A 14,530-nucleotide genomic window follows, 5' to 3' on the forward strand; every position below is an offset into this window, starting at 1 on the left:
TTATCTTTGCCAATGTAGCCCAACCCATGCCTGAAAAGGGTCCTGGGACCAGTTCACTTTCCTGGTTACCAAAGTATAAATAAACACAATAAAAATAATTAAGGAACTAGTAAACCACAGTTTAATTCTGCATCATTCATGAGAGAGAGAGAAAAACTTACCACTGAAGGCATTGGGAAGAAGCAGGTAGACTTGATTTGGAGTCCTACTACTGGTCACTGTAAATTGTAAAGCAGGGATCATTTACTGCAGTGAAAGTTTTCACACCACACAACAGTGTGTGGGGAAAGGTCTGCCAATTTTTTTAGAACTACAAAAAAATCCCATTAAAAAGCCTGGTATTCACCTACTTTCTTTTGTTGGAAGTAGCTAACAGCTATTTATAGCACAGAACAAGCTCTGACAGACGCACAAATATGGCTCAGTCAGGGAAACTGAAGTAGCTCTGTTACAGAAGATGTGTTTAAATGACAGTGCTTCACAGTCCTGTCATTTTATCTCCATGGCATAAGAAAACACCACCACTTCTTTATGTTCAGCATGAGTAATATAAAGACGACTTGAAATGTATTCTGGGAAGAAGGAATGAAATCAAGAAGACAAGATCATGTTACCAAGGCAGGCCCCATCATCTGCCATTTTGAGAGAAATACATTACAAGTGTAAAAGAAGCACTTGGAGAGATTTTTGAGGCATTAAAATAGCTCTGAAAACAAAGTTATAATGAAAAAAAAATAGAGTTATTTACTTACAATAACTTGGCATCTGTGTTATCCTGTCACTGTTCATAACTCGGGTTGTAGGATCCGACATCGGATCCGAGCCGGCAACTTTGCAGACAGCTTCCAGGCTCTAGCTCCTCCCAGTCCCATGATCCCTTGCTGCCCTCTAACCCCTCAGATCGAGTTTGCCCTCAAGTCAGAAAGCACCTATGGAAAACCTTGATCATAGAGAACATCTCCTCTTCCTCTAGGTCCTACAGGACAGAAGGCCTCTGGCTGACTAAGTTCGCAGATGACTGCAAACTAGGAGCCATAGTCAAGTCCCCAAATGATGTGGACATCCTACAGAAGGGCCTCACTGAGACAGATGCCTGGTGTCAGAACCATGGCCTCAAGCTCAATGCCAAAAAGTGCAGTGTTCATCCCCTTTGGTAAAAACTCTGTACCCATGAACTACCACATAGGCAGCAATCTACTTAACACCAAATGCGTGATGAGAGATCTTAGAACCCAGGTGGACAGTGGTCTCTCCTTTGATAGTCACATCGCCACAGTAGTCAGGAAGTCCTTCTACGTGGCACACCTCATCATAAAAAGGGTTCTCATCCAGGAAAAAAGAGGTCATTGTTCTGCTCTACCCGTCACTCATTAGACCCATTATAGAGTACAACGCCTCTTTTGGAATGTACCTCATAAGACATCTGCAGCAGCTGGAAAGGCCACAGAAGTACCTCACAAAGAGGATTACTGGCCTCAAACAAATGCCCTACACTAACTGCCTCAAAAAACTCCAGCTTTACTCCGTAGCATATCACCTACTCCGAGGTGATCTCTGCCTAACATATAAAGCTATGTCAAACCCAGAGCTGTTGGACATGCTACACCTAAAGAAATCCCAATCCCTCCAAGCTACATGCTCTAGGGACCTAAACCTTGTCACCACAATAAACAGGACACGCTGGAGGGATAGATTCCTGTCCCAGAGACTTCCTATACTCTGGAACAAGCTGTCCATCTATGTCAAGCAAAATTCTTCATTAGCACTCTTCAAGAAAAATATTGATGAGTGGATGGGAAATAGGAAATACACCCTGGGGATCACTTCTGTGTCTCTGCTGGACAGTGGCACAGGAAAATAACTTTCTTGGGTGGCGTAAGCTATGGTACCTTGCTGGCTAGGCTTAAGTAGGCCCTTGGGCCGATAGCCTAGTACCTACCTATGAACCTATGAAGGAGGGAGCGATAGTGAATAGTGACATAGGATAACACAGACACCAAGTTATGGTAAGTACATAACTCTATCTGATGTTATCCATGTCACTATTCCTCACTCTTGGGTCAGAGTCTCCAGCTATCCTAAATCCTGGGAGGCCTCATGGAAGGCCATGCCAAAGAAAGTACAGTTTTGTACCTACCATAAATGTAGATGTCCGACAGATATGCAACTGCAGTCATAACATATGGGTTGTCCTGCCTCAGGCAGCCCTCGGTCGGACAGATTCCAAAGTCTGGGTCTGGCGTCGGCTGGTGTCGCCTCCTCTCCGATGTCAGAGCGGCTGGAGTATAAAGGCATCGGCCAACGCCATCTTTTTCAGTGTTTCTTGCCCCAGATGCCAGGTGCCCTCCTAGGAAGGCTAAATTTGGTGAATGGATAAACAATTCCAGACATGCACAACAGTAATAAACAGATACACCACAGGAGGTACCCCCAGCTAATAGGAAGGGGTAGTGGACCCATAAAGAAGGTTGCAGAGGGGTAGGAGGGTGGGAAAATCCGACTGCAGTTGCATATCTATCGGACATCTACATTTATGGTAGGTACAAAACTGTACTATGTCCTTCAAGAATGCAACTGCAGTCATAACATACGGGTTGAATACCATGGCCAAGCTGGGGGTGGATGGAACTAAGAAAGGGATGGTGTAGCTAAAATGCCCTGCAGGACTGCCGAAGCAAAGCCTGCTCGGGATCTGGAGTATAAGGGCAGGTTGTAGTGCTTGGTAAATGTATGCACGGAGCTCCATGTAGCAGCCTCTAGAATGTTCTTTGTAGCCACTCCTCTTAGAAAAGCTGTAGATGTGGCTATAGCTCTGGTGGAAAGTGGCCTAATATTGGCTGGCACACCTTTTCCATGGAAAGAATAGCAGAATCTGATGCAGTGTCCAATCCATTTTGAAATTGTTTGCTTGGAGATTGCTTTTCCTTGTACTCCAGCAGCATAGGCTACAAACAGTTGGTCAGACTTTCTGGTGGCCTTAGTTCTGTCCAAGTAGTAACGCAGTTGCCTGTGTATGTCCAAAGTATGCAGCAGTTTTACCCCCCTGTTTTGCGGATTGGGGAAGAAAGTAGGCAGGTGAATAGCTTGATTTAGAGATACCCTGGAAATTACTTTTGGCATGAATGTAGGATTGGTTCTTAGAGAAACTCTGTCCTGATGAAAAATGAGGAAGGGAGGTACTGCCATGAGTGCCTGTATCTCCGAGACTCTTCTTGCAGATGTGACTGCCAATAGAAAAACCGTTTTCCATGATAGAAATTGCATTTCTGAAGTTGCTGCTGGCTCAAAAGGAGGAAGAGTTAATTTTTCCAAAACGAAATTGAGGTCCCATGCAGGCACTGGCTGTTTTCTGGGAGGTTTGATATTCTTTATCCCTCTTAGGAACTGTCTTAGCAAAGGATGTGAAAACACTGGTGGATCACAATTGTATTTTGCTGAGATTGCTGAGGCGTGAATCTTTATAGAAGAATATGAGAGTCCAGTATGAAACATTTCTGCCAAGTATTCCAATATCTGAGGTATACTCAGTAATGTTGTATCCTGACCCCTGTTGGCATTCCAGATGCTGAATCTCTTCCACTTGGCTGAATAGGTTTTTCTGGTGGAAGGTCTGCGTGCTTCCAGTAAGATCTCTTGAACTTTTTTGGAAAGAGAGATAGCGGAAGGAGTCATGGTAACCTCCAGGCTGTCAGATGCAATGTTTTCAGGTTTTGATGGACAGTCCTGTAATTGTGTTGTGTTAGAAGCAGGGGCCATAGGGGCAGAGGCCATGGTTTGGTCCGAGTTATGCTCAACAGCAATGGGTACCAGTGTTGCCTTGGCCAGTCTGGAGCTATCAGCATGCCTGTTGGTTGTTCTGCTTTGATCTTCAGTATCACCTTGGTCAGCAGAGGTAGAGGAGGGAATGCATACATTTTTAGGGAATTCCAGCTGAATGAGAGAGCATCCGTTTTCCAGGCTAGAGGATGGTGGGTCCCTGTGCAGAACTTTTCCAGGTGATGATTCATGTGAGAAGCAAAGAGATCTACGTCCGGTCTTCCTCATGTCTTTGTTATTTGTGAGAAAATGTGAGGATGCAGCATCCATTCGTGTGGATCCAAGAAATTTCTGCTCAGCTTGTCCGCCAGTACATTGTCCTTGCCTGGCACAAACTGGGATTGCAAATGTATCTTCAGACTCAGGGATTTTTCCCAGAGAATCATTGTTAGTCTGCAGAGGGGATAAGAATGAGTGCCTCCCTGCTTGTTTATATACCACATGACAGTGGTGTTTGTCTGTCCTTATTAGCAAATGTCCTTGTTGTAGTGATTTTTCGAAAGTCTCGATTGCATGTATCACTGCCAACATCTCTTTTTGGTTTATGTGCAGATGTCTTTCCCTTGGTGTCCATAGACCTTGAATGCATCTGCCCTCCAGGTGCGCCCCCCCATCCATGAATCTGAGGCATCTGTTGTAATCATTTGACCTGCTTGAGGTCTGTTGAAGGACATGCCTTTGTTTAACTGACTTGCTTGAGCCCACCACAAAAATTCTTTTTGCAGACATGGAATGAGTGGGATTACGTCCTCTAGGCTTTGGCTGTGTTGGGACCATAAGCTTTTTAAGTACCATTGCAGCTTTCTCATATGAAGTCTTGCCAAAGGTATCAGAAGAATGCAAGATGCCATGAACCCCAGGGCCTGCAGGATTTTCCTTGCAGTCAGCTGGGAGCGCTTTGCTAGGCCTTTGAAGTACTCTGGTAACTGCTGTTTCTCCTCTGTGAGGTAGGCCATTTGAGTTTCTGTGTCCAGTTTGGCTCCTAGGAAAATAATCTGTTCGGATGGCAGTAGTCTTGACTTTTGAATGTTGATTGTGTATCCCAAGGCCTGCAGTAGTTGAATGACATAGTCCAAGTTTGCTATTAAGGTTTGTTTGTTGCCTGCTTGTATGAGGCAGTCGTCCAGGTAGGGGTATATTTGAATCCCCTGGAGTCTGCAGTGTGCCACTACTGATGCCAGGCATTTCGTGAACACTCTGGGCGCAGTAGATAAGCCAAACGGCACTGCTGAGAATTGATAATGCTCTGTCCCTGCAAGAAATCTGAGGTATCTTCTGCAGCTTTGTCTGATTGGGACATGCAGGTATGCCTCCTTGAGGTCCAGAGTGACCAGCCAAGACCCCTTGCCCAGCATGGGAAGGAGTTGCTGCAACATCAGCATTTTGAACTTTGGCACAATGAGAAAAGTATTTAGAGTAGACAAGTCCAGTATAGGCCTCCATTTGTTTTCTTTTCTTGGAACAAGGAACAGTCTTGAATAAAATCCCTGGCCTTGTTCCTGAGGAGGAACCCTTTCTATTGCTTTTATACTTAACAGCTTTGAAACTTGAGTGAGTGCCTCTGCCCTTTGATGATGTGGCAGGTTTGGCATGCCTTGTCTTATTGGTAAAGTATGGAAGTGGAATCTGTAACCCTTGTCTATTAAATCCAGAATCCAGTTGTCCTTGGTTAAGATATGCCAGTTTTTGAGAATAAGGATAATTTTCCGCCCAAAGGTGCTTCTCTTTGAGCCTTTGTAGGCGTATGAAAGTCAAGTCATTGTGATTGTCCTTGTGGTGCAGCTGGGCTGCCTGCGCCACTTCTTTGATTTGGAGGTTGCCATTGGCGGCCCCTGTAGGATCCTCGGTATTGCCCTCTACCTCGGGCACGCCTGTTTTTTCCCCTTTGAAACTTGTCAGAGTCTGGGAAGGACCAATTCTTTGAAGGCCAGTTTCTGCTGAACCTGGAGGAAATCATTGACTGTCTGTACTGACTTAGCTTTTTCCTCAATGGATTTCAACACATCTTGTGCATTAGCACCACAAAGCTTCTGTTTTTCCAGAGGTGCATCAAGTAACTTTAACATGGTCTGGCAATGGCTGATCTTTTAACCAAGCATGTCTACGTATCACAGCCCCAGTCATAGCTGCCCTACATGAAGCCTCCAATGCATCATAACCACACTGAAGAAAATGATTGTTAATCTGCTGAGTGTTATGTATATGATCCTGCAATGCTTTTCTATCAATAGGCTCAGGAGAGGCTAGCTTTTTCTGTAAATCATCCAGTAAAAAATCCTGGTACTGAAACATGAAAAAGGCAGTTAAGTGACCTCATGGCTAGGGTGGTAGAGGTATAAACTTTTTTACCCCATCTCTCCAGGGACCTAGCTTCCCTATCCGCTGGCAGTGGATTCTTGGCAGTGGAAGTAGCCACTCCCTTGGGGCCCTGTGAAATAGTTTCTAGATCCACAGAGTGGGCCTTAAAGAGATGTTTGCGAGTGTCAGGGACCCTATAATATCTGTCTGGCTTGACAGGAGCAGGGGGGAGAGAATCAGGGTTAGCACTGGAGTCAGAAAAAACATCATCCAAAACATCCATAACTGGAGGAATAGCTAAAGGTCTGTGCTGGGGAAGCTTGAGGAAGGTACGTAGCCTTTTCCTGGAATCAGAGAATTCCTGACCCTGCCATTTAAAATGTTCCCTCATAGAGTGCAGGACTTCACCAAACGAGAAATCCTCTGGAGGGGAGGCAGAGGGAATTGATTCCTCAGCATCAGAGTCCTCATAGGCCTAGAAGGATTCTTCTTGGGTATGTGAATGCTCAGAATCCCCAGAGGCTTCATCTGAAGAGAGGTTGTCAGCCTGCTCAGTTCTGGGCCTTTTCTCTGCAGGTGGCTGAGAACCTCTGTCTGGGTGAGGCTGAGACCCCCTGATAAGAGAAATAAGATCTGCAGCAAGAGACATGATCTGTTTGTCCGAAGAAGGGGCCTGAGCAGCAGGTTTAGGATGGGCCTTGGCCTGGCTGGCGGCCTTAGCACGTGCAAAGGCCTTGATGGACATGGATACAGGGGGCCTTGCAGCCCCACGTGCAGGAGTAACCTTGTCTACGGGAATGGTGTCGGGTAGATCCAGAACTGCGGTTTCCGGAGGAAAATCAACAACCGGCACCGGAGAGGTCTCCGAGACCGAAGGATGTGTTAACGCTGTGTCGTCGGCCTGGAGCGGTTGAAATACCGCTTCCGAAGGGACCGAAGCACTAGCGGAGGATTTAGGAGTTGCATCGGTGGTGGACGCGGGCCGAGGATGTCGGTCCTGGTCCTTTCGTTTTTTGGTAGATTAAGTTGTCGGTTGATCCGACGGCATAATATAAGCGAAAGATTCACCAAAAAAGTCTTTGGCAAATTCTGCCCGGCGCCTGAGAGTGCGCTTATTAAAGCAAGCACAGGCAGCACAGGCCGAGACGTCATGGTCTGGGCCCAGGCAAGAAAGCCAGTAAGAATGGAAGTCCTTATGAGGTATTTATTTACCACAAGACAAACAATTAACTTTCTCAATTTGTTCTGACATCGGCTGAGGCAAGAAAAAATGTTCCCCAACAGGGTACTTAGCTTTTAGATGACTTCTGTACTGAAAACACAGGAGCTGACCGACCGGCACTTGCGAACTGCTTCTGCTTCGGGCACCGCGCAGCAAGAAAGACTGAAGAAGATGGCGTCGGCCGATGCCTTTATACTCCAGCCGCTCTGACGTCGGAGAGGAGGCGACACCAGCCGATGCCGGACCCAGACTTTGGAATCCAGCCGACCGAGGGCTGCCTGAGGCAGGACAACCCATATGTTATGACTGCAGTTGCATTCTTGAAGGACATCTGCTGAGCCAAAGGAAGCCCTCTTCCTGGAGGCAATGTCAAGCTTATAATGACTGACATAAGTGTGAGGAGTAGACCATGTGGCTGCCACACAAATTTCATCTCTGGAATGACATGCCAGATAGGCAGCTGATGTAGCCATGTAGCCACTGATCTAGTGAAATGAGCTCTGTTTGGACCTGGTAAAGACAAGCCTTTAGAAGAAGAGGCAATGCAAATGCACATTGAAATCCAATGAGAAATAGTAACTTTGGAGACCGGCTGATCCTTTCTGTTAAGAGAGGATGCCACGAACAGCTGATCAGATATGCGGAAACCTTTCATTCTAACCAAGTAGAGCAGTAACTGTCTATGAACATCAAGCATGTGCAACAGATATTCTCCTTTACTAGAAAAGTTGGGGAAGAAAACTGGCAATTGAATTGACTGACTCAGATTTGCTTCTGTGGCTATCTTATCTATCATCGATTCGAATGCCCTGGAGCAGCTCATTCTTACCCCCACTAGAGGGTGCAACATCCTTGATCTGGTTATTACTAAGACAGGCAACTGTTGCTCTACACCAATAGTCAATTCCTCCCTGGTTAGATCAGACCACAAACTAATCACCAAGGAAATCCACATCTCACTCACACCAAAGGTAACCACCATGAAAAACTCCTCCAAAGCGTACTTCGGGCTCCTAAAAAGAGAGGTGGCTAACTTCACGGTAGCCATGTCAATGGAAAATACATGCATGACTGTCGAATCATACACCAATGCACTATACGAACATGTACATAGATGCATGGAAATAGCCATACTCAACAGAACCAAGACGCTTTCCTCCAAAAAAAGGAAGCCAATCTGGTGGTCCCCTGCCATTAATAAACTCTACAACAGAAGGAAGAAACTGTTGCGGAAAAAGGTGGAAGTCCCAAGACAGGAAAAACTCCCTTATTAGCCTCAACAAAAAGTTGAGATCCCTCATCAAAACCTCTAAAGCTAGCTATGAAACCAAAATTGTGGCAGACACTAAAAACAACCACAAACCTTCTATAGTTACATCAAGAATCTCCACGGCAATACCCAGGTTTGCTCTGAGTTACTGCACAATGGTACCTCCTATAGTGAGCCAACAGATATTGCCAATATACTGGCCGCCAGATTCATTGCCATGGCACCCAGCACTACTGCAGCACAGGTTAAAGCTGCACTGTCCAAGGCCAAGAATACAGCTTCCATAGGACCCGACAATATCCCTGGATGTGTTCTACATGAACTACAAAGCGAACTGGCACCATGTGTGCCCTGTTCAATCACAGCCTCACCTCAGGCTTTGTCTCTACTGAATGGTACAATGCTACAGTCATCCCTCTCCTTAAAGGGGGAGCAACTACAGACCCTGGGAATTATCGCCCCATTAGCCTGAAGAGTCGGATATGCAAGGCTATGGAGCACATCATCATGGACCTAATTAACAAGGACATAGGGAATCTCCAAACTTTAGATCCCATGCAATTTGGTTTTGTGAAAGGCAGATCATGCCTGCTCAACCTGGTTGACTTCTTTGAATCAGTCACCAGAGCTGTGGATGAGGGCAAGGCAGTTCCATACAGCCTACCTCGATCTGGCCAAGGCCTTAGATACCATTCCCCACTCAGGAATTATTGATAAACTCACCAAGCTAGGCATCAAGCCCTGTATCACTAGGTAGGTTGCAAATTGCCTCAAAGATAGAACCCACAGTGTAAAAGTAGCGGACTCCAAGTCACACTGCCAACCAGTCATAAGTGGAGTCTCACAGGGATCGGTCCTGGGTCCTCTCGTGTTTGGCATCTACATCTCAGAAGTCCAGGCCAAGTTCGCAGATGACTGCAAGTTGGGAGCCATTATTAACTCCCCAAGTGATGCAGACATCCTACAGAAAGACCTCACTAAGACCAATGACTGGTGTCGAAACCATGGCCTCAACCTTAATGCCAAAAAATACGTCGTCATCCCCTTTGGGAAAATCTCAGTTCCCACCAATTACCACATCTAATGGAGCCCACTGAACACTAAAGGCGTTATAATAGATCTGGGGACACAGGTTGATAGCAACCTCTCCCTTGACCACCACATTGCCACTATGGTCAGGAGGCCCTTCTATGTGGCACATCTCATTACCAAGGGTTTGCATCCAGGAAGACAGAGGTCATTGTTTCTCTCTCTCCCTACTTTTCCCTCATTAGGCCAATCATAGAGTATAATGCCCCATTTGGCATGTACATCACTAGACACATGTAACAGCTGGAAAGGCCACAAAAGTACCTCACAAAGAGAATCCTAGGCCTTAAACACATGTTCTTCATAGACAGACAAAAAATCCAGCTATTCTGTCATATCATCTACTAAGAGGTGATCTCTGCTTGATTTACAAAGCCATGTCTGACCCAACTCTGTTAGAAATGCTACATCTAAGAAATTCAAATTGCTCCACACCACACGCTCCAGAGACCTCAACCTCATTACCACAATCAACAAAATATGCTGGAGGGACAGGCTCATAACCCAGAGACTGCTCATGCTCTGGAATAGACTTCCCATACATGTCAAGGAGAGTATCTTACTAGCCCTCTCTTCAAGAGAAATCTTGATGAGTGGATGGGAAATAGAAAGTTCACCCCGGGGATCACTGCAGTGGCTCTACTTGATAGAGACACTGGGAACTAACATCGGGTGGCACAATGCCAGGGCACTTCTATGGGCTAGGCTTGTAAAGGCTCCAGGGCCATTAGCCTAGTACACACCTATGAAGGAAGGATTAGATCGCAGAGACACTCTGTCTTTATGAAACACTATGCAAGGTGGTTTGATAAAAAGAGCCTGCAACTCTGAAACTCTTCTTGCCAAAGTTATGCTACCAGAAAGGTGGTCTTCCATGACAAGAATTTCATGTCATATGTAGCAGCAGGTTCAAAGGGAATCTGTGGAAGAGATTGCAATAGGAAGGGAAGGTCCCAAGGAGGGGAGGGATCCCTGACAGGAGGCCATTGCAGAAAAACACCCTTCAAAAATGCTTTACAAAGGCAAGAGAAAAAGGTAGGTGCCTCACAAACATGAAAGTTGGAGAGTAGCAGAGTTCCTCCCTAACCCAATTCAAGTGCAACTTGGACAATTGAATAGGAAACTGGAAATTCATTCATGGTTTGGCACCTATGTCTCTAATGGACAGAGGTAACCTGTAAATAGTTCATCTCCCAGGCCCATGCTTACACTTATCAAGGGTATCCGAACTTGTTAGACATTTGGGATTCATGACTAGGCTTAAAAAGGCCCTTATGGTCATTAGCCTAGTAAACACCTATGAACCTAAGATAGCCACCAATTGCACTTTGATAGTAGAGAAGCTAGCTCCTTCTTGAAAAACCGAAGACAAGAACAGTAAGATGTCTAGGATGGAAGCAGAGAAAGGGTCCAGATTTGGCTGCTTGGCCCAGAAAGAAAACCTTTTCCACTTACTGACGTATACCTTCCTGGTAGATGACGTTTGAGGAGACAGAATAATGTTCTTGACAGGAGAAGCAAAACTGGACTGCAACTTGCGAAACCACATTTTCCTGGACCTTCACGGCATCTTGGAGAAGGAGCACCCAGGGGAAGAAAATTTGATTCCCTCAGCCAACAAGGTCTTGCCTTCCTACTCACTGCGGTTGAGTGTTTCTTTGATCTAAGCACCAAAGAAGGTAGATCCATCGAAGGTGGCACTGGTGAAGGACACCTTAAAGGAGACTGCAAATCCGCAGAGATGCAGCCAAATGTGATGCCGAATAGTGATGCCTGTACTGGCCACTTGAGAGGCACCTTCTGCAGTGTTGGCAATTAGCCTCATCAAGGAATTAGCTAGAAAAGGGAGTGTAGATAGCTTGGGGGATACCTTAACTTAGCTTCCCTGCAGACAGTAACTCAGAAAGGGATGTGGTAAGCTCCTTGACCAAGTCCCTCTGGAGCTGAGTGAAATGTGTCTAGTAGTTAGGCACTTGCAGCCCCAAAGACAGCTGAGGCAAAGGCCCATTTTCTTTATCTGTCAATCACCCGGGGCCCTCTGTTAGGGGATGAAAAGACAGTCTGCTCTGCCAACTCTTTCTTAGTGTCAGCAGCTACCACAATAGCATCGACTGGCACATCCATAGACTAAAACTATTTGTCGGAAGGGGGTCTGAGAAAATTTATCGGCATGCTTGGGAACAGGCTCCATCTGGCTCCTTCTACGCCCTGCTGGCAATAAGGTCAATGAGTTCATCAACGGGGACCCAGGAGGTATGATGGTCCCCAAAGCAGACATCTTCGGATGGAGACCTGTGGGACCAGTCCCCTTCATCAAGGTCCGTATCCTCTGAGAGAGACTCTATAGGGGAGTGTAGGTGCCTCCTCTTGCACAATCTCTTCTGAGGTGCCTCCTCCTGGGGGGGGGGCTCAGGGTATGATTTGGAAGAGAGGGGACCCCAAGGGGGGGGTGACTCCCCCTGAAGGCTAGTTTGAGAGGGCTGACTGGGAACAGGATGAGAATAATCTAGTCTGGGGGGGCTGGGATGGTCCCTGGCAGCCCGAGGAATGTCCTCACTGCAAACCGGAAGGCCAAAGGGCTGGACAATGCCCCACCTGCACCCCCAGTGGGCAAGCCCACCTGTGAAGGGGGACCAGAGCAACCCAGCGTCTCCTGGCCTCTGGACAGTACTGACCCCAAGCTGTCAAGGGCCAAAGTGCCAAGGGAAAGGAAACAGTCAGAAAACACAGGTCCGGATCCCCCATCCAAGGACTCCAGAGTGACAGGCTGGGACCGGGACTCCATCTGTCCAGGGGGGAGGCCGAGCACAGGCAGTCAGGCATTCCAATGGGGTAGACACAGGGTGGCCTCTAGGGACCCCCATCTCCTCCTCTGTGACCTAGGGCCTGAAAGTCTGAAACTAAACGAGTTGGACGACAAGAAGCCTGCAAAGGGGTAGGAGATGGACCCCTGGGCCAGATGGTCAGGGGATGCAAGAAGTCCCAACTCAATCTGAGCCTTGAGAAAAGACTATCACCCTGTCCACATTGGTCATGAGCAGCCAGGGATGGATGTCTGGAGCCCATGGACCTCCCCTACCTATCCAAAGATAGACTCCTGTGCTTGGAAGCAAAAGGGGATTGCCGCAAGCCAGAACCTGAAGAGGAGTCCTCTATATGATAAACGCTTGGATCCCACATGACTCGGATCTGAGGAAGCTGGATCAATGGCTGGCCCGGATGTGGTCAGATCTGAAGGCCTCAATCCAGAGGCTTTGGATCCGGGAGTAGATTCCCACTGCCTTGGAGCAGTAGTCCTGAATCTGGATGGGGAGTTGAGGAGCCTAGGATCCCAGGACATCGGATCCAACTGGGTTGAGGTTGGGGTCAGATCCAAGGAAATGGGATCAGACAGCGTCGCCTTTTTAGACCAAGAAGATGACCTATGGAGAGAGGGGCCTTCCTCTTATGATCAGATGGTCTAGGCTTGTCTGGGGATTGAGCCAAAGGGCCACCTTGGGCCAAACCATTCAACAGAAGTTTGTTTCAGGTTGACCAGAGTCCTGGGGTTGAATGCAGCACAAATGTCACATTCAACCTCCAGGTGGTCAGCTTCCAAACAATAAAGGCACTCCTTGTGCGATTCAGACATGGGCATCTTCCGACTACATGAGGAGTGCCTTTTGAAACCAACAAGCTTGTCAGACATGCTGGAATGAAACGCCAAAGCCTAAGGGGCACGCTAACTCCATAACTGAGAAGGAAAAAGATAAGGTCATACCAGGAAGAACAACCGGTCACACTATTAACTATAGAACTATAAGCTATAAAACAGACAACTACAAAACTACAGGGAAAAATGGCCACAACAAAAAGGGCGCCAAAATACACAGCTACAACCAGAAAGAAGCAAAACGGGAGGAGCACACTAAGAAACTACCAATGATGCACTAGAAATGCACTAAAAAGGGAAGAACTAGAAAAAGTAAAGGCACTTATCCCCATTGGCCACTTGAGCCTGAAAACCCGCATCTGATGCTGAGCACGGCAAATGAGATCTGACAGTTTAGAGGGCAGCAAGGGATCATGAGAGTGGGAAGAGCTCAAGCCTAGAAGCTGTCTTCAAAGTTGCCAGCTCGGATCTGATGTTGGATCCTATGACCCAAGAGTGAGGAATAGTGACATGGATACCATCAGACAGTTTCTGAGCTCTATGGTAGAGTTTTCCTTTAACAGATTGGAGCCTTAATCTTCTGCCCTAAATGCCAAATAATGACAGAAAGGTGTTCTCACAACTGAGCCATCTTCAACAGACTAACAAAGTTGTGGAAGTCTACTGCTGGAGAATGAAAAACTGGTAAGAGATCCAAAAATCCTGGGTAGTTAAGCTGAAGCATGCCACATAATGAGATGTAGCCTGAGGATGTCTTACAAGTTGGTCAGTTCCCAATAAGCATTAAACCAGGAGGCACACGGAACCTAGTTGGTGAATGGTCCAGCTATGGAACCCGTTAAACAACACAGACACTTAGTAGGTTTATGCGTTTAACAGTAAATACTGTAAACTTCATATGCCAACTGCAAGATCATCTTTTAAATAGTGCAAAAAATGGGAACGAATCAGACCTAGTAGCAATAACCACTTTTGTTATGTGGGTGGGTAGGAGATATTCACAAAAGCAGTTAAGACTCCATCAGTAGTAGGCAACAAGAATTTTACCCATTTGATCTCACTAGACAGAAGCTAAGCTTATTAGTACTTACAAAATACAGCAAACATTCAAAAAGGTTTCTGTGGTACAAAAGCACTATTTAAAATTCGGGAAGAATGATGACTCTAAACAGTGCAAGACTGG

General features: G+C 46.5%; 1 protein-coding gene across 1 annotated transcript in view; it reads right to left on the bottom strand.

Annotated features, from left to right (window-relative positions):
* MYH10 (myosin heavy chain 10) overlaps positions 1–14,530 on the bottom strand; it is a 2,709,460-nt gene that overhangs the window by 319,263 nt on the left and 2,375,667 nt on the right. The window lies entirely within an intron of this gene.

Source organism: Protopterus annectens, chromosome 10.part0 (genome assembly GCF_019279795.1).
Source record: "Protopterus annectens isolate FY-2018-M chromosome 10.part0, PAN1.0, whole genome shotgun sequence".
Lineage (NCBI taxonomy): Eukaryota > Metazoa > Chordata > Ceratodontiformes > Protopteridae > Protopterus > Protopterus annectens.